Below are 20,023 nucleotides of genomic sequence, written 5' to 3' on the forward strand. Positions count from 1 at the left end.
CCATTAGGCAATTGGCCCCATTGTTGAACCTTCTTCTTCTTCTTCTTTGGCGAGTAAGATTGCCAGTAAAGGGAGGTGAGCGCCGCAGCCCCAGTGTCATTTGCGACTGGACCTAACAGTCAGGGGTCCCTTTACCTTTACTCTTTTCTGAGGTGGATGTTGGTGGCATATGTGAGGTGACTCTCCACTCCTTTGCCTGTTTTTTTGTTTTGTTTTTTACTGTTAGCAACTAATTAGCAGTTTTCTATATATAAACAGCATATTGAAATTCACTTTTTCTGTCTCATTCCATCTAACCTTCCTCCTAACTCTTACAATTATGAAACCCTGATACTTCTAATTAAAAAACAGAAAAACAACCACTGAAGTAATTGGTGACAACATGGTCTAGCAAACCTAATGAAAATGGAGGGGGGGGGTATGAAGTCCAATACTGATACAGTGGTACCTCGGGTTACAGACGTTTCAGGTTACAGACTTCGCTAACCCAGAAATAGTACCTCAGGTTAAGAACTTTATTTCAGGATGAGAACAGAAATCACACAGCGGCGGCGCGGCAGCAGCGGGAGGCCTCATTAGCTAAAGTGGTGCTTCAGGTTAAGAACAGTTTCAGGTTAAGAACGGACCTCCGGAATGAATTAAGTTCTTAACCCGAGGTACCACTGTATTGATTTCACTCCTCAGCAACCTCCACCTAATCCCTTGCTCAATTCAGTACATACCAGGGGGACGTAGAACCAATGATATAAGAGGAAGGGGTTTCTCTTTGAAGTCCCAAAAATATCAGAGGCCCACTCCACAGCAACCCGGAAAATGGCTTCCAGAATAGCTGCCCCTGTTTGGTGAAACAGCATCTCTGTCAAGATATGACAGGTACCCACTATTTAAACTTTCCTGAAACAACTTAAGGTATTCTTGTTTTGACCGGCTTTTCTAGCTGGATGCAGAGAAAATAGGTCACTGCCTTGGGCGTTTATTTGCTTTGTTTTTAAATTTCCAGGAAAGAAAAAGGACACCTTGCTACTTTATATGAATCCATGTCTCCAGAGTCAGATGAATTACATCCCAGGGTGCTGAAAGATCTCGTGGACATTATTTCAGAATGGCTGTCTCTAATATTTGAGAATTGTTGGAGAGTGGGTGAGATACTGGAAGCCTTGAGATGAGAAAATGTAGCCCCTGTCTTCAAAAAGGAGAAAGAGGACGTTAGGTACAGAGATGTTAGCGTGACATTGAGACTCAGCAGGCACCTTGAACAAATTATTAAGCAGGCAGTTTCTGAGCATCTAGAAAAGAATGCATTGGCTACAAGGATTTGGTGTGTTTTTTCTCCGAAATGTCATGTCCGAGCCACACTAAGGACTTATCCACACTTTACTTTTGCCCCACTCTTTCTAGGCAAAAGGTCTGCACTTTAAATCTCTGTGTCGAGCACTCTTTTTATTTTTGCTCCAGAGTTTTCCCCACGAAAACCCACTCTTTAAACCTGAAGTGCAACAAATGGAAATTGGGGTTTTCTGTGGATTGCTGTTTCAGCTTTAAAGAGCGGGTTTTCACAGGGAAAGCTCTGGAGGGAAAAAAGTGGTCAGATACATAGCTTTAAAGTGTGGACAGTACCTGGAAAGCATGGTGGAAAGGTAAGAGATTTGGTAGCTTGTGGGGACAAAGTGTCAATAGTATATCTTGATTTCAGCAAAGCATGTAATAAAAGTTTCTCATGTTGTCCTTGTTGACAAGTTGGTAAAATGTGGGCTGCACAATGCTACTGCTGCGTGAATTTGTAGCTGTGAAACAACAAGTATTTATTGATGGCTTTTGGCAACCTGGAAGAAGGTCTCGAGCGGAGTGCCATAGAGCTCTGCCCTAGGCTCTGTGCTATTCAACATTTTTTTAATGACTTGGATGAAGGAGTAGAAGGTCTGCCTATCAAATCTGCAGATGTCATGAAATTGGAAGGGATCTCCGACACTATAAAAGACAGAATCAATTTTCAAAACCATGGCTGACATGTATCTATGCTAGTACGTAACACTCCAGAAAGACCTGCCAAATGAATGCAATATTTTTCAAAGGCAAGTTGTCTCTTTTGCAATAAATCCTTTTCCATGCTGCCAAAACCCGAGGTTCAAGATTAATTAATCCAAGATTCAACAAGACATGAAGCTGGGCTTATCAGGAAGGAAGGACTAAATGCTTCACCACCAAACAAGCACTCCGTAGTATAGAATTGTGTCAGCACCTGTCCTCTGATTTCTTGAAAGTCTTTCATTTTGTTCTTTTCTGCCTTTCTTGCCACTTTCCCAGGGCATTTTAGAATTTCTTTAGAGTGATGGTGGTTGAAGGGTTGGGCTTTCCATATCATTGTAAGATGGCTGTCTCGGTAATGTGTCTGCTTTTCTTTCTATTAAACATTTCTACAGCACTCTGCAGCCTTCCCAGCTGCCTGCGCTTTCTGGTCTGAAAAAAAATGCACTGATTTCTTTTTTAAAAAAACCTGATATCACCTAAAAAACTTTAATGATCAGCTGTCAGGCACACGGTTTGCAGCCTCCCCACCTTCCTGTGCTTACAGGAAAGCACAGCTGTGGGTGTCCAGTTTCGAGCTGTTGTTTTTTTAAGTAAACCATGGGCTTCTGGGAAGGCTGAAGAGTGCATATCACAAAGGGGGACACTTACTCCTTGCTCACCTTGACATTAAGGAAAGCAAGCATAGCAAAGGGATGCGGGTAGCGCTGTGGTCTAAACCACTGAGCCTAGGGCTTGCTGATCGGAAGGTCAGCAGTTCGACTCCCCGTGATGGGGTGAGCTCCCATTGCTCAGTCCCTGCTCCTGCCAACCTAGCAGTTCGAAAGCATGTTGAAGTGCTATTACGGTAGATAAATAGGTACCGCTCTGGCAGGAAAGTAAACGGCATTTCCAGGCACTGCTCTGGTTTCACTAGAAGCAGCTTAGTCCTGCTGGCCACATGATCCAGAAAAACTGTCTGTGGACAAACGTCGGCTCCCTCGGCCAGTAAAGCGAGATGAGCGCCGCAACCCGAGTCGTTTGTGACTGGACTTAACTGTCAGGGGTCCTTTACCTTTAAGCATAGCAAAACCCCTGCACCCCCAACCATAGGAATTATTCTTCCTGTTCATAACTTTCTGAAAGCAATTTATTTTTTCATAGATTGGTGGAGAATGGCTGGCAGGAGGGCAACACAGCAGAATTCTTTGGCCCATCACTATCCGCTGTAACAAAGTATTTCATATTTCCCTCCAACATGTTTTAAGCAGGAATATATCCTTATATGCATAACTAAAAAGTCATAATACATAACTATAATATGGGGATTTATCTTTACCCAACATGGGGTGTACTAAATCAGCTCCCCAAGAACCACAGATCCACCAAACCCACTAAATCACTTATTGTTCCTCACTTAAGTGTGCCAGCTAAAGATGAGAGCTATAATTGTAGCTGGAGCTCTAATGCTGTTTGCTTCATTGCAATTCACATTGATGGAGAGATGCACAAACTTGCACTGGAGCAGAAGAGAGGGGTGTGAAAATCCCCCCTGAGATATTACAAAGAAGTAGGAACACGAAGCATGAGTAACTTGTGCTAAAAATTTCTTGTACGTTTACTAATATCCAAATCCCCTCAGCTTTGGGCGGACATAGAAGCCCTGACAGCCCAGTGTAGGAGTTTAATTCTAGGAGGATTTTTAATTAGGTATCAGCAATCTGATCCAGAAGCTCCTGCAAAAGTTTCCACCTAGTCTGTGAAGCTCTTGGTAACCTGCTGGATTTATAGTGCAATCAGAACAAATGAGGTTCTGGTTTAACAAGAGTCTTATTTGAAAGAGACATGCACACAGCTTCATGGAAGCATGTAAAGAAGAAGCAAAAGAGACATTTCTTACATTTTCAGAAATCGAATGTAGCAATGGTAACCTGACAGCCCAGGATCCCATGCTCTGCTGCTCATAGGCCATGGGTGGTGGTTCAGGTCCAAAGGAACCACAGGCATTCTGAGCATCCTGCTCAGTTCATTCTGAAACAGTTTGTCTCTCCATCCCATGCACTTATGATGGTAGGACCCTATCATGGGGAGTATGGGAACTTAGGCTGGTTCCCAGAGTATTGAAATCTAGGCTTGTTCCTAAGCCCAGAGTATGGGATCTTATGCGGGTTCCTAAGCCCAGAGTATGGGAGCTAAGCTGGTTCCTAAGACCAGAGTATGGGAACTGAGGCTGGCTCCCACACCCATTTACATGGGAATAAATTAAGCTGGGGAAAAGGCTGGTGTTAACTCCAACACTATTTTAGAAGATTGCTTTACCTCTGCCAGGCTTAGGCCAGCAGTAACCCCACTGCCTGCAGTAACTCCACTGCTGAACAGAGTTTGGGATCTTTATACTGGTTTGCTTTATGCCACTTTCTTGTGTATAGGATTGCTTTCTCAGGGCTCATTTTTTCTGGTGGAATTCACCAGAACTCAGTTCCAGCACCTCTCAGATGGGTACCATTGCCATTATAAGAGAACAAGGGAGGAGTTCCAGCACATCTTTTTCTAGAAAAATAGCACTGGGGAAATACATATATTTACTGTGAGTGTGAGATGGAAGTAGGATTGAAGCTGAATCCCAGTGTCACATGAAAGAAATAAAGCTATGGGTCCACATCTCTCCTTCACAGGTAAATAAATTCCTCTATCTCATTTCAGATATTTGGACCTGGTGCGTAAAGGGAAAAGATGGAGAATTGAAGGTCCCTACTTGGAGCTAGGGATATGGGTTAGTAACAGAGCTGGCAAGTTTTTATCTCACAGAGATGAAGTTTAATAAATAAATAAGGCAGGAGAAGGGGACGACAGAGGACGAGATGGTTGGACAGTGTTCTCGAGGCTACCAGCATGAGTTTGACCAAACTGTTGGAGGCAGTGGAAGACAGGAGTGCCTGGAGTGCTCTGGTCCATGGGGTCATGAAGAGTTGGACATGACTAAATGACTAAACAACAACAACAAAGGCATTTCATTGGCAAAGAGAGCTTTCCTGATTAAGTTTTTGCAAAATTCTGAAAGACGCTTGGATATACACGGCATGATTTCTGACACTGGCCCTATTACAGTTGTGTAATCTTAAGGAAAAAGAGCAAGGAAGTTTGTCGACCATCAATAAAGCACACTAATGGTGACGGATTAGTCAGCTTGGCAAATACAACCTTTTCTCACAGAAAGGGTTTTTTTATGGGTCCCTCTAGCACAAAGCTATTAAGCTCTGGCTTTCAAATCCATTGATACCTATTATTACTATCGGGAAGACAGGAAAATACTCTCGCCTCTTAGCCTATAGTAACAATGTGCATGTGTGTGTGATGCAGTTGTGTTGTTCACCATGTAAACTTCAAGACTTGGGCACAAATTAGCCAAAGGTAGCCTGTACTGACTTCGATAGAATCCCACAAACCAGAGTAGCAGTATGTCTGCGTTTTTCTTCTCACTGTAACATTAACTCACTGGTCGTATTTCATAGAACCTCTGTTCCTAATATTTCTTATATGACTTCCTGTATGAGGGTGGCTTCTCACTTGGGCTTTTCTACATATCCGGATAATATCCAAAATACACATGCACCCCCAAGTCAATAGGGAAGGGAACACACTTGTATAAATAGTTCACATTTTCCTTTCAAATACATGAAAGTGGGGGGTCCAATCTTTCTCAGGTTGCAGCTTCTGTAGAATTGTGTGTTGATGTGCTCCGTGTGTGTACAGAGTGTGAACTAACAGCTAGAAATGGTCAGATGTACGAATGAATGAATGGTCGCAGTAACTGCTCCTGTGATGGCCTGGGATTCGGACTCGGATGCTGAACCTGAGGGATCCCAGCCTGCACAGGATTCCCCGCCTCCAGAACCAGCTGAGCCGGGGCTGGGGAATGAGCCTGAAGGGTCCTCACCTGTGCTGGATCCTCAGGTGCAGGCATCAGCTGAGCCTGCTCTGGCTCCTGAGGTGATGGAGGACTCCATTGTGATGGAGGACCCATCTCAGCCCCGTCAGGGTAAGCTGAGGTTGCCTCTGGGTCCGGTAACCTTCAAGCCTCTCCTGAGCTGCAGAGGCTAAGGCAGAGAGGGGGAGGGAGCTAAGTTCCCGCAGGAGGAGTGCTCGCCACCAGGCCAGGAAAGGCAAGTCACCAGAGGATCGGGGCCGCCCTGTGCCTCGGGGCAGATAAAAGCCGACCAGCCCCAGTCCCAAGTTGCGGGAACAACATTGTTGGTTGCTAGTTCCTGCCTAAACCCTGTCCTGCTTTCCTGCCTGAGCACCTGACCCGCCCTGGCTCCCTGCTTGCATGCCTGTTCTGGACTTCATCTGACTCTCTGCCCTGCACCCAGCTTTAGCTACTACAGACTGCCTCCACGTTGCACCTTTGTTCACGGACAAGACTTGGACCTCACCTTTCGGGTAACCCACAGGATCAGCACAGCTCCTCGGTGTTAATTTCTCTCTCTGCATCAAAAAAAAAGGCACCCTGTTTGTCTCTGTGGGAAACCATCATTATGTCACATTTGGGCAGCAGAGGATGGTTCACTCACATAGCCCTTAATGCTGAGAGTTTTGGTCTTCTGAAATGGGAAAGGTTAGACCAGGTATTTGTGTGCCTAGAGGACAAAAAGCTGCTCTGCTGAATGCCAGCTGAGGGTGATACAACAGCAAGGCTTGTAGAGTCTCTGTTTATACCAGAACAGACAAATGTCACATTATCATTATTGTTATTATTATTATTATTGGAGCCCTTAAATCAATTAGAATACGGGGGTGGTGTTCTTTTTAACATGTCTATCTTAGGGTCTTCCAGACCCTCCAAGTGTCCCTATTTTTCAGGGACAGTCCTGAATTTACAGAAGCCATCCTAGTTTCTGATCTGAAGCTGGAATGTCCCACTTTTCCTTAGTATTTCCCTATTTTCATCAGAGAGATGTTGGAAGGTCTGGGATTATGCAACCCCAAGCCAAGGAGATAAGCAACTATACAACCTTTGGAAGACACCGGAAGGCAGCCCTGCATAGGGAGGTTTTTCAATGTTTAACATTTTATTATGTTTTTATATATGTTGGAAACTACCCAGAGTGGAAACTACCCAGAGGAGACTCTTGAGAGTCCCATGGACTGCAAGAAGATCAAACGTATCCATTCTGAAGGAAATCAGCCCTGAGTTCTCACTGGAAGGACAGACCCTGAAGCTGAGGCTCCAATACTTTGGCCACCTCATGAGAAGAGAAGACTCCCTGGAAAAGACCCTGGTTCCAGGAAAGATGGAGGGCACAAGGAGAAGGGGATGACAGAGGTCGAGATGGTTGGACGGTGTTCTCGAGGCTACCAGCACCTCCTGCAGCTCCCCATATACCCTCAAAATCTGCTCCAGAGGATGGGGAGACTTTCTGGAGCAGAATTTAGGGGTGCACAGGGAAACGACAGAGGCGAGGAAGCCCTATTGCATGAGCAGAATATCACTTGTGCAATGTTGGATGCAACCCATGATATTTCCAATTTTAAGTTGTGCTCTAACTTTTGCATACTTAGCTACTGCAGAAAATGGGCACACAATGTTTAGCTTTATCAGGGAGCTAGTGTAGGAGAAAGGCTGCGCACTGATGTGCCAGGGAATACACAGAGTGAGGTCAAAACTGAGAATCAGAGGTGGTTTAGAAGTGGAAACTCTTACAATCACCATTGTTACTTTTTCTCTCTGCATCAATAAAATGAAACTCTGCTTGGCTCTGAAGAAATAATCAGATGTGTCACATTACATTGTGTCTGAGTGGAAAACATTGCTGTTTTGAATGGAAAACATAGCTATTTACAAATGTGCGCATACTTCACACCTAACAATGCATGCTTTGTGATGCTGCCCTGCTGTGTCATTTATTTGCTGTTATGAATGTCATTTTCATTACGATGGTTTGTTTTCTCGCTTATGGCTTTTGTGGTATTTGTGAGTCACAGAGTACTGCTTCCCATTCAAAGTACATATATTATAGGCTTGAATATATATACTAAAGTACAAAAGATTAAGTGGGAAGCTACTTGACTTCCCAGTTCTGCCTTGCTCCCTTTGCATTTAGAGTCATATTTTGGCATTGTTTTTTTAAATAATAATAATAATAAAATAGTAGATTGCAGCTTGATTTAGAAACCACCTTGTATTTCTGATGTTGAAGCTACAATTGTCATTGCTTATGTGGTACAATAATGATGTATGGAAGTGAGAGCTGGACCATAAAGAAGGCTGATCGCCGAAGAAGAAGAAGAAGAGTTTGGATTTGATATCCTGCCTTTCACTCCCCTTCAGGAGTCTCAAAGCGGCTAACATTCTCCTTTCCCTTCCTCCCCCACAATAAACACTCTGTGAGGTGAGTGGGGCTGAGAGACTTCAAAGAAGTGTGACTGGCCCAAGCTCACCCAGCAGCTGCATGTGGAGGAGCAGAGATGCGAACCCGGTTCCCTAGATTACATGACTACCGCTCTTAACCACTACACCACACTGGCTCCAAGAATTGATGCTTTTGAATTATGGTGCTGGAGGCGACTCTTGAGAATCCCATGGACTGCAAGAAGAACAAACCTCTCCATTCTGAAGGAAATCAGCCCTGAGTGCTCACTGGAAGGACAGATCCTGAAGCTGAGGCTCCAATACTTTGGCCACCTCATGAGAAGAGAAGACTCCCTGGAAAGATGGAGGGCACAAGGAGAAGGGGGCGACAGAGGACGAGATGGTTGGACAGTGTTCTCCAAGCATGAGTTTGACCAAACTGTGGGAGGCAGTGGAAGACAGGAGTGCCTGGCGTGCTCTGGTCCATGGGGTCACGAAGAGTCGGGCACGACTAAACAACAACGTGGTACAATCCCTGCATGAGAGGGCATAAGCTGCAGGCTTGAGGTAACCCCAAGGTTTGCAGAAGAACAAAGAATCTTCCACAGGCAAAACCAAAGCAAAAGGGAAACCAAACCAGCCCAGGACTGAATAATGGCCACAGAATGCTTACAGCTGGGTTGGGGGAAACTAAAACTGGGTGGGAAGATGAATTGAGCATCATAATCTGGCTGGTTGTCTACAACCCTGAACAGGAACATTCTACAGTGCAATGTTCTGCAGCAGCACCTACCTGTGTTCTCACGATTGTGGAACAGTGGTGTGGGGTGACATTTTTCATAGGGGAACAGTTAGGGAGAAGCGCCAGCTTGCAAGGGCGATTGGAAGAGGCCTAAGTCACACATGTGAGCATGGCACCTCCCTCCCCAAGGGGGGCAGAAGCTTCCAGGGCTTTGGGAAGGAGGCGACCGGCCTCTGACAGGATGCTGGAGCCCTGCTGCCTCCTTCTGAAAGCCAAGCGGGCTTTTGGAAGGTGGTGAGTTTTAGGATATAGTTCCATTCCACCTTTAGAACAGGCATGTGGAGTTGTTGTATGTCATATGTCTGTTTACTTCCAGCACAGTCTGCTGGGAACTTCCATTGTATATTTCTTTTGCCTATGCTGCTGCTGTTTGCTTGGACACGAAGGGAAGCAGACATGTTTTTCCTTTGCTCTAATGCTGAATAAACACTGTAAATATGCTTACATGTGCCTCTGTCTGCTCCTTCTGTTGCGAAGAGTTCTTATCTCTGCTGGCTTGTGTGCTCAGTCTCTAAAGGTCTCTGAGGCTTGAATCGCAGTTTTTGTTAAGTTGTGGGTGAACATATCAGATGACACAGCGATTCTCCAAACAGCTCTTGTTTATTCACAGGTCAGAACATAACTGAACTGAAGGGTTCAGCCAGCCTGCTTATATAGAGCTCCAGTACAACGTAACTGTAACAACTTTCTGTAACTATCCAATCACTGAACGTCACTTTCAATCCCTTATTTGCATATGTGGACCTGAACTATCTACAGTATCCCCCTGCTGGCCCAGGGTGAGAACTGCAGTACCTAACAGTTTTTGATGCTGTTCCGAGAACTGGAGTTCGCCAAAGCTGCCGGACAGAGGGCTGGAGCCAGCTGGGGGTCTCCCAATTGCCCCTGTCTCCCTGGACACATCCCAACAGTGAAAGGTCTCCTTTTGGAGGCCTGGGGCCTCCTTCCCAAACCCTGGCATAAGTTTCCCAGGCTTCGGGAAGGAGGCACCAGGATTTAATACTTTAATACTCTAAATTACTGGGAACATTTAGGGGACTACCCTATAGCCCCTAGTCCACTGACCACATGCCATAGCTGTGAAGATCATAACACTGCTCATAGATAGCTGTAGTAGATAAACAATTTAACAATATTTCAGGGCCACAACCATGGTTCTTTGTTAAGGGTGAGATGGCTGAATCACATTTGACCGCGAGAATCAGGGAGAAGCAGGTTCTGCAGCTTACAGTTAGGAAAATGGTCCACAAGAGCATCAGTTGCAGAGATGCCATGTGTCTATTCTAAGGGACAGACAATAATAATAATAATTTATTATTTATACCCCGCCCATCTGGCTGAGTTTCCCCAATCACTCTGGGCAGCTCCCAATTGAGTGTTAAAAACAATACAGCATTAAATATTAAAAACTTCCCTAAACAGGGCTGCCTTCAGATGTCTCTTAAAGATAAGATAGCCACTACCGAGAAGGCCCTCTGTCTGGTTCCCTGTAACCTCACTTCTCGCAATGAGGAAACCGCCAGAAGGCCCTCGGCGCTGGATCTCAGGGTCCGGGCAGAAGGATGGGGGTGGAGACGCTCCTTCAAGTATAGTGGGCCGAGGCCGTTTAGGGCTTTCAAGGTCAGCACCAACACTTGGAATTGTGCTCGGAAATGTACTGGGAGCCAATGCAGATCTCTCAGGACTGGTGTCATGTGGTCCTGGCGGCCACTCCCAGTCACCAGTCTAGCTGCCGCAAATCTGGGACTTAGGTCCACCCATTCAGCTGCCAGGCAGTGAGGAAGCTGGAACTAAGCACAGGATAGCATACCATAGCATCCTGCCTAAATATTGTGTCTGTATTGGGTGACTTCCCTGCATTTTTGGAGCTAAACTCTAGCTCTAATACAATAGAATCTTTCATGAAGCCTCATGATGTCTGTAAACATGAACTGGCCCTGAAGAGAAAAATGCCATCTTTATAGGTAGCCTAACTGGAAATTTGGAATATAGTATAAAGGGAAATCTAGGATCATAATGTGCAATCCCAATTGTGATCACCGGTCAGAGGACTTAGCTTTCCTTCATTTATTACATTTGCCTGTATTTTCAGCTCTAATACCACAGGCTCACGCTGGCTGATTCATTTCAGTGTGGAATTTCACATCTGGAAATGGGTTTAATGCACCATTAATAAATGGAAGCAGAACTATTTTTCGGTGGTCAGGGTTATTCATAATAGCCCCCAAATAACAGGGAGCCTGGTCTGAATACACTCTTTGCAGATTAGATATTAATCTTCCCTCCTGAATGTTCTGTCAATGGGGATTCTTATGTTTATAGGCAGATAAGACCAGGACAGATAGAAAAGCTAATATCCTTTTCAAATTTTTGAAGAGGAGAGCTTAGATTGGTGATGCAACTGAAACCCTTTTGATAGGAAAGCTCTGCACATGTTTTAAAGATTTCTGTGTAGTTTGTCGTCACCAATATCTACCCAAAGCCCGTTCCTTTCATCTCAAATAAATAAATTTGGAGGTTTCTACTCTTTCAATCCAATTTTCTGTGAAATAAAGGTCTGGTCTTTCACAGCCTTCTTCCAGTATGCCTTACAGGTATTAGAGGCTGAGTACCTCTAAGCAGCTTTGATGTGTTCCGCAGACCTTCTATCTTCCATTCTAGTTGCATCAAGAAGTTATCAGTTGGCCTCAAGCAGTTCACAGCTCAATTTGTAGACAGCAACCAGTTTCAAGCTGCTGCGCAGTGATTCAAGAGGAGCCAATCCACCTTGATTAGATCTAGCAAGCCCTAGAATCCTGCCTGGGGTGCTTCTGGGGTATGTCAGAAGCACAAGACTATCTTCAAACGCCTCACAGCAACACCAGCAGCAAGGATCCCCTCTAAATCCAAGGAGGTAAAAGAGCAAACATGCCCAGCTAGGCCTCCTTCAGATGTCATTTTTTATCAGTCCTCCGTTGAGAACTGTGCTTTCCCAACTGCCTAGAAAATAGCAACTCCCAAAGAGTCTTATTCCAAAACACAAGCAGCCAGACACAGGCAGCTGAGGAGGGCCAAAGCTTTCAATTACGGTTTCTCGTTTTCCCAATCCTAAATTCAGTCCTCCATGTTCCCACGTTGCTTGGAAATCTTTTGAAAGTCCCGATGAAAATTCATCAAGACTTCTAGTGCAAATTTATACTATTGTGCACATTTTTATGTGTGATTTTACCTAACAGACGCTCCCCCCCTTTTTTGGCTAAAACAGTTTTCTCTATACAGTGCATTTTTGTATCTATAGATGCGTTTTTATGCATCCTTTACCCTAATGTAACATGCATTTCTGTAGATGTTATTTGGCTGGAGAACCACACTGCAAAATTTGAAGAAGTGAAAATTTGAAAGGATGGTGGTCATTCTTTTGGCATATTGTTCTTGAAAGTGCAAAGGTGGCAAACCTGGTGGAATGATATTCCCGTTCTCCCACCACCGGCCTGTGCTCTGCTCTGAGGGTTTTTCTGAGGGCAGATCTGGTAGAAGTCCAGGTGAATGGGGGCAGGGGAGCTGGGTGAAGCTGAGTTCTGCTAGTGCAGTGTCATAAGGTGGGTTTGGGGCACCCAGAGCACAAGTGTGCATATTCAGGGCAGAGCATGGAGGGTGATTGGAGCCCTCCAACACTGACACTGCTGAATTCTGAGAGGGCACAACCAGGAGTCCCCACAAAAGGTACCCTGAGGGCAGGCAAGCCGCACCAGGTTCAGGTCTTTGGGTCTGGGATAGTGCCTCCTTCCTAGAGAGAGGAAAGCACAGCTCCGCATCTGCCATCCTGGCTTCCCCTGCAAGTGTCCCTATTTTTCAGGGACAGTCCTGGATTTACAGAAGCCATCCCAGTTTCTGATCTGAAGCTGGAATGTCCCACTTTTCCTTAGGATGTCCCTATTTTCATCAGAGAGATGTTGGAAGGTCTGGGGTTATGCAACCCCCGAGCCAAGGAGATAAGCAACAATACAACCTTTGGAAGACTCCTGAAGGCAGCCTTGCATAGGGAGGTTTTTCAATGTTTAATGTTTTATTATGTTTTTATATATGTTGGAAACTACCCAGAGTGGCTGGGGCAACCCAGTCAGATGGGTGGGGTATTATTATTATTATTATTGAAAAGGATGTCCATATTTTCATCAAAGAAATGTTGGAGGGTATTTCTTATCCATCTCCACAGTTTCACTCACACAGCAGGCTGCTATTTGTGCAGTGGAATTGCCCCTTCCTCTCCACCTCCTGCAGCTCCCCATATACAGTCAAAATCTGCTCCAGAGGATGGGGAGACTTTCTGGAGCAGAATTTAGGGGTGCACAGGGAAAAGACAGAGGTGAGGAAGTCCCCAGGTTTGGACCTTTGGGTCTGGGATGGTGACACCTATAGAGAGAGAAAGAGAGAGGAGTATGGCTCTGCATCAGCCAGTTGGGTGTCCCACTGTGCAGGCGCCAGGCAGGCAGGTGGCTCACTGTGGTCTTGGTGCAGGGAGAGCCAGGACAGCCGATGCAGAGCTGTGCTTTCCTCTCTCTAGGAGGAGGCACTGTCCCAGCCCCAAAGGATGACTGGTTGTGCTGGAATCATGCACCCAGGGCTACCGCCTCTGCAGCCCCGGTCGTGCTGCGCCAGTGTGCTAGTATATCAGGGTTAGTTGAATCCATCCCTATATCCCCTTTGTGGCATAGGGCCCTCGTATTTATGGGACTGGCTCTCCTGGTATGCCCCGCAGAGGACCTTAAGGTCCATGAATAATCATAGTTTAGAGGTCCTGGGCCCTAAGGAAGTCAGATTATCCTCCACCAGGGCCAGGGCCTTCTCAGTGATGGTTCCGACCTGGTGGAATGCTCTGTCCCATGAGACCAGGGCCCTGCAGGATTTAACTTCCTTCCGCAGGGCCTGTAAGACAGAGCTATTCCACCTGGCTTTCAATTTGAAATTAGCCTGATCTTTTATTCCCCTTCCCTCCTCCTCCCCTTTTTATGAAGATTACCCACTCTGGGATCCCACAGCTAATTCTCCCCTGGTCTCCTCGCTGGCCCAGATAGGACTAATTTAGCCAACTAGCCCTGGTGATCATCTAATGTTTATTGGATGGATTTCCCCCCAAACTGATTTTTGAATTCTGAATGTATTGTTATTCAGGTTCTATACTGTATTTTATGCTGTTTTTTGTTGCATCAATTAAGTGTTTTAAATTTGTTTTTAGCCGCCCTGAGCCCAGTTTTCTAAACTGGTAAGGGCGGGGTATAAATAAAAATGTATTATTATTATTTATATGTGTAGAGCAGATCCCTTTCCTCTACATGCAAGCCCATGGGATTTGAATGAAGGGCTTGTTCTGTCGGACACACACTGTATATCCCTCAAAATTGAGAATAGTGGCTGTTTTCCTTATTAATGGAAATTACCATCACATGTGACTCTAGCAAATCTTTTAAAATCATAGTGACAGGGAAGGCCAGAAACTCCAGGAGGGGGTGTCAACTGTGAGGCTGACGTGATCGCAAAGGACACTCACCAGCAGGGAAGAGCACAGGAGCTGGGGAAATGGCAGAGCCAGGGTTTCTGTTTCTTTCCAGCTGGACCCTGCTTTTGGCTTCAGGTTAAGGCAAACCTCTCTCAGGCTTTGGAGAGAATAGGATTACCATGTATCTTGCTGTTTCCGCATTATTATATTTTTGTTCTATTGTTAAATGCAGTGGGTGCTTTAAATTGTTTGTGTAAGTTGCCTAGAGACACTTTGTATTATTTGACAAATAAACATTATAAAATAGTAGTCGTAATTAATAATAATAATAATAGGAACACTTTGTGATATATCCTCAGCTGACTACTGGAGTGAAAGCTGGGTTCATTCGGCAAGTGTGATGTGTTATCGACCTGCTTAACTTTCCTTACACTTCAGATGTGTGAACTTTGTGTATCCAATTAATGCAGATAAAGTGCTGGAGTGTTATTCGCCTATCTGTATGAGAAACTTGCTACCATGTCAGCATCACTTCTTTTTCTCGGGAGCAAGAAAAGTGGGCAGAGTTTTTAACACTACTTCTGTCAGAGCTAACACAAGGAAATGGGTTTCAGTGTGCATTTGGTGCATTGAAAGGGATTCATGGGCAGGGGGAGGCGGAAATGAATGATTTTCATGCTGAAAGTAGAGAATCAGGACTACAATGGCTGGCAGAAGCTTTGTTTAGTATCTTATATTACATACGTTTCAGGTTACAGACTCCACTAACCCAGAAATAGTACCTCGGGTTAAGAACTTTGCTTCAGGATGAGAACAGAAATCGCGCAGCAGCAGTGTGGTGGCAGCGGGAGGCCCCATTAGCTAAAGTGGTACCTCAGGTTAAGAACAGTTTCAGGTTCAGAACGGACCTCCAGAACGAATTATGTTCTTAACCCGAGGTGCCACTATACATTTAAGGGGTCTGAACTGGTGGTGGCTGACCAAGAAATAGATTTTGGGGGTTGTGGTGACTATCTCAATGAAAATGTTGATCCATAGAGTGACAGCTGTGCAATTGGTGAATTCCATGTTAGGTATCATTAGGGAAGGGATTGAACATAAAACTGCCAATATCATACTGCTTTTGTGCAAATCTATAACGCAACCACCGTTGGGTTCATATCCAAAAGGGATATGGCAGAGCTGCAGCCAGTTCAGAAAATTGCAACTGAAATGACCCTGAGGCTGGTGGAGCAACTCCCAAATGAGGAAAGGTTGCTGCATTTGGGGCTTCTTTGGTTTAGAAAAACAGGTGTGTAAGCAGGGAACACGTAATAATAATAATAATAATAATAATAATAATTTATTATTTGTACCCCGCCCATCTGGCTGGGTTTCCCCAGCCACTCTGGGCGGCTTCCATAGAAACAAAAATACAGTAAAATATCACAGATTAAAAACTTCCCTGAACAGGGCTGCCTTAAGATGTCTTCTAAATGTCAGGTAGTTATTTATCGCTTTGACATCTGATGGGAGGGCGTTCCACACGGCGGGCGCCACTACCAAGAAGGCCCTCTGCCTGGTTCCCTGTAGCTTTGCTTCTCGCAATGAGGGAACTGACAGAAGGCCCTCGGCACTGGACCTCAGCGTCTGGGCAGAACGATGGGGGTGGAGACGCTCCTTCAGGTATACTGGGCCGAAGCCGTTTAGGGCTTTAAAGGTCAACACCAGCACTTTGAATTGTGCTCGGAAACGTACTGGGAGCCAATGTAGGTCTTTCAAGACCAGTGTTATATGGTCTCGGCGGCCACTCCCAGTCACCAGTCTGGCTGCCGCATTCTGGATTAGTTGTAGTTTGAAGTAAGAAGTTGATAAAATTATGTGTGGTGTTTAGGAAATGGATAGAGAGGAGCTTTTCTTCCTCTCTCATTATGCTAGAACCTGGGGCCATCCAGTGAAGATCCACAAAGAGACAAAGGCTTACACCTTCACTCAGCTCATAGTTAAAATATGGGTACAGTGGTACCTTGGGTTAAGTACTTAATTCGTTTCGGAGGTCCGTTCTTAACCTGAAACTGTTCTTAACCTGAAGCACCACTTTAGCTAATGGGGCCTCCTGCTGCCGCTGCGCCGCTGCTGCACAATTTCTGTTCTCATCCTGAAGCAAAGTTCTTAACCCAAGGTACTATTTCTGGGTTAGCGGAGTCTGTAACCTGAAGCGTATGTAACCCGAGGTACCACTGTATTAGAAATCACACCAGAACTGGCCCTACTGAATGTTTTCCAGGATAATAATTCCCACTCACATTATAAAGAACTGATAACCCACCTACTCTCAGCAGCCAGAAGCATCATAGCCAGACACTGGAGAGACCTGTCAGGAGTGAACATGGACAACTGGTACCAAACTGTATGGAAATGGCCTTACTAGAAAAGCTAACCAATAGATTAAGACTGACACCGGGACAAATAAAAGAGGATGCCTTCACCCCGGTATGGCTCCCCTTTATCACACACACAGCCCAACAAGACAACAACAAGAACCCAATGACAGCATACAAATCAATATGGCTAATTTGACCCATTGACTCCCCCCAATAACAAATCTTGCTACAGCCAACTGAAGACAACCCCCCCCCAACTTCTCTCACTACCAAGGGAAAATATAATAATCAAATAGAAAGAGAACCTACCCAAGTGACAATGGCATAAAACCCCACAAATAAACTAAATATTACCATCCCAACCCCCTCTCCCTCATCTCCACCTTTCTTCTTCTTCCTCAACCTTATTCTGTATACAACTTTAATGCCTCACGTCAAATGTAAAAAATAATAATTCTACAATTTGAAAAAAGAGACAATGCACATTCTTTTGTAAAACTAGAAAAAAATGTTAATAAAATTTATTTTTTTTAAGAAAAATGTAGTAATGACTACCAGCCTGAATTGCTTTAAAGGAGGTTTAGATAAATGCTTTACATTTTAACTGGCCTGCTTTGGAGCAGAGTGTGCCATGATCTATGAAGCCCGAGGTCTGTATGTGTACGCAAATTACTTTGCAAACATCATGTGGCAAAAGTAAATTGCTTCCAGAGTGACAAGGCCCCCTTGAAGCGCAGCTCCGGCTCGCCCTTCTTGCCACGACGTTTCCCAACATTTGCCTCTCCCTGTGCCCTGGTCACTCTTTATTGCAAACAAAAGCGCTCCTTCACAGATAACAACCATTTCTATGTAATTAGTAGCTCACTACTTCAGTGCACTTTATAATTTGTAACGCCGGCTAAACTGTGTGCTCACATAAGTGGCGACGAGCAGTATATAATTATGAAGAATATTCGCCCTCTCAAATCTTTTAGGCATTGTTGTGCTCCGTGCATGTAAATAAAAGTGCCACAAATGAGTTTTCAGTGGCATGCGGAAAACTGAACCTATACTGTATTTATGGACATGAGAGCCATTAAAAGGAGTATCCTTCCTCCAGGGTACATGCAAGGCTCTCAAGATTTGTACAGCTCTGAGCTTTCAATGCAAATTGCTACCATTTCCATTAAATTAATGGGCATTGTGTAATGGCGCACAGATTTACGTATAACGGCTTCCCTCTGTATTTCTCTTTGTTTGCTCTTGGGCGGAAAAGAAGAAGATCCAGAATAGAGGAGCTGTTGCAATAATTGTAATACTGTTGTGTCTTCACACAATAAACACCACGAGGTCTCAGAAAACAAAGAAAATGGGAGAAAGTCAACTGAGTTGTACATCAAATCCAATCCACTTCAGTTTCTTAAATCCTTTGATTGCAATGGGGTCCATTATGAGTATGGCTAACCTGTTATATAAATGAAGGCCAGAGGGGTGAAGAATCAGAATAAAGGCAGTAAAATAGCCAGCTAGCTACCTGTACCTTTAACAACATTTCATGGGCACTTTTAAGAGCGTGGAAGGAATCTGGAAGGGGCGGGGCATACTGCTCATGGTTCTTCAGTGGCAAGGGCAGATGTAAACCAAGACAGGGTGGAAGCGATGGAATGATGCAAGCTGAAACCCTCAAGAACCATTGAAAGCCCCCATGGTCAAGCAGGGACAGAAAGAAACTGGGTACCAGAAGAGCAACATCAATGGCGACAGCCTCAGCAGTGGCCAAAGCTGCAGAATATGGTATATCCCCATCTTCATGCCAGAAGCAATTCCACTTTAGCCAAGCGTAGCTAGGGGCAGTGGTCAGAGGGGGAAGAAGCTGTCATCTCATGGTTGCTCCTCTATGGGTTGCATCAAATGTTAGTCCTACTCATGGTAGACCCATTGAAATTTACGATCTACAGGGTCCATTAACAACAACTCTGAGTAGGACTAGCTTTGTTATTACCATTTGTTCAGAAAAAAATGATGTTTTTAACCTTTCCCCTCCTTTTCATTCCTTCTTATAGTAACATAGGAGAATACTCTGTGTGCCCTTCCCTGCCAGACCCACAAATTAAAATTGGGTTTTGCTGATTAACCTACTGATGTTTTAGCTGATTAATGCTGCCCTAATGATAAGAAATGAATGTGGTCCATTGTTCCTCTTCCTCTCTGTGTTAAACCAAAAAGTACTGTGGTCTGAATCTCTGAGAAGGGTGTGTAAGTAATAAATATGTTCATTATTTAATCCAATAAATAGTTGCATTTGCTGCTGGTTGACCATGCCATACTGTAAGGAAAATGTTATCTCCTCCATCACTGAAATACCTCTGGTTTCCTTTAGCTTGCGGAATAGATTGCTGCATACAAATGCTTCTGGCTGACTTCCTGAAGATCTCTGGCACATTGGTTGCCTAACTACCTATAGAGCATAATCCCTACAGTGGCCATGCTCTAAATCTTTCTCTTTTGATGCTATTGCTGTGATGGATCTACCCTATGCAGCAAATGATAAATGCTGCAAATATTTCAGTAAGCTCACGCACAGCAGACGTGGGGAGAGGGAGGGCTTTGGCATGGGGTGGGATTCAGCATACCTGTTACAATTTTAAAAGAAACAAAACAAAAGCAGGAACCTTCATTTGCTATTTTTGCCTAGGGTTAAATTCCTTTATCTCGTTTTTATAACACTTTTCCCCCCATGATATCTGTGGCACTGCTTTCATCTCCCTTAAAATCTCCGGGATTCAATGGCATTAACACAAAAATGATGTAACAGTACCACCTTCAGCTCAGTATATCTGAGCATATATCTCTATCTGTATCTATATATCTGTATCTATATCTATATATCTCTATGTTCACATTAGGGATTCTTAAAAAAAGGGAAGAAAGTAAGGCCACCCATAGCATATAAATTATGAGGCCATATCTGTGTACCTTAGAGCTGAAAGAAGTGCAGAGAGGGTAACCAAAATAAAGAATGGAGCACTTTCCCTTGGAGAAAAAGCAAA

The 20,023-nt window shown here is 44.5% G+C and overlaps 1 protein-coding gene across 1 annotated transcript in view; it reads right to left on the reverse strand.

The window, feature by feature from the left end:
• Window positions 1-588: 588 nt before the first annotated feature.
• The window catches only part of LOC310676306 (protein-lysine methyltransferase METTL21E-like), a 489,683-nt gene continuing 470,248 nt past the window's right edge, over window positions 589-20,023 (reverse strand). The window contains exon 6 of the transcript XR_014510454.1: window positions 589-676. The gene's annotated coding sequence lies outside the window, so the exon portion shown is untranslated. The remainder of the gene's footprint in view (window positions 677-20,023) is intronic.

Source organism: Podarcis tiliguerta (assembly GCF_965153285.1).
Source record: "Podarcis tiliguerta genome assembly, chromosome: 4".
Lineage (NCBI taxonomy): Eukaryota > Metazoa > Chordata > Lepidosauria > Squamata > Lacertidae > Podarcis > Podarcis tiliguerta.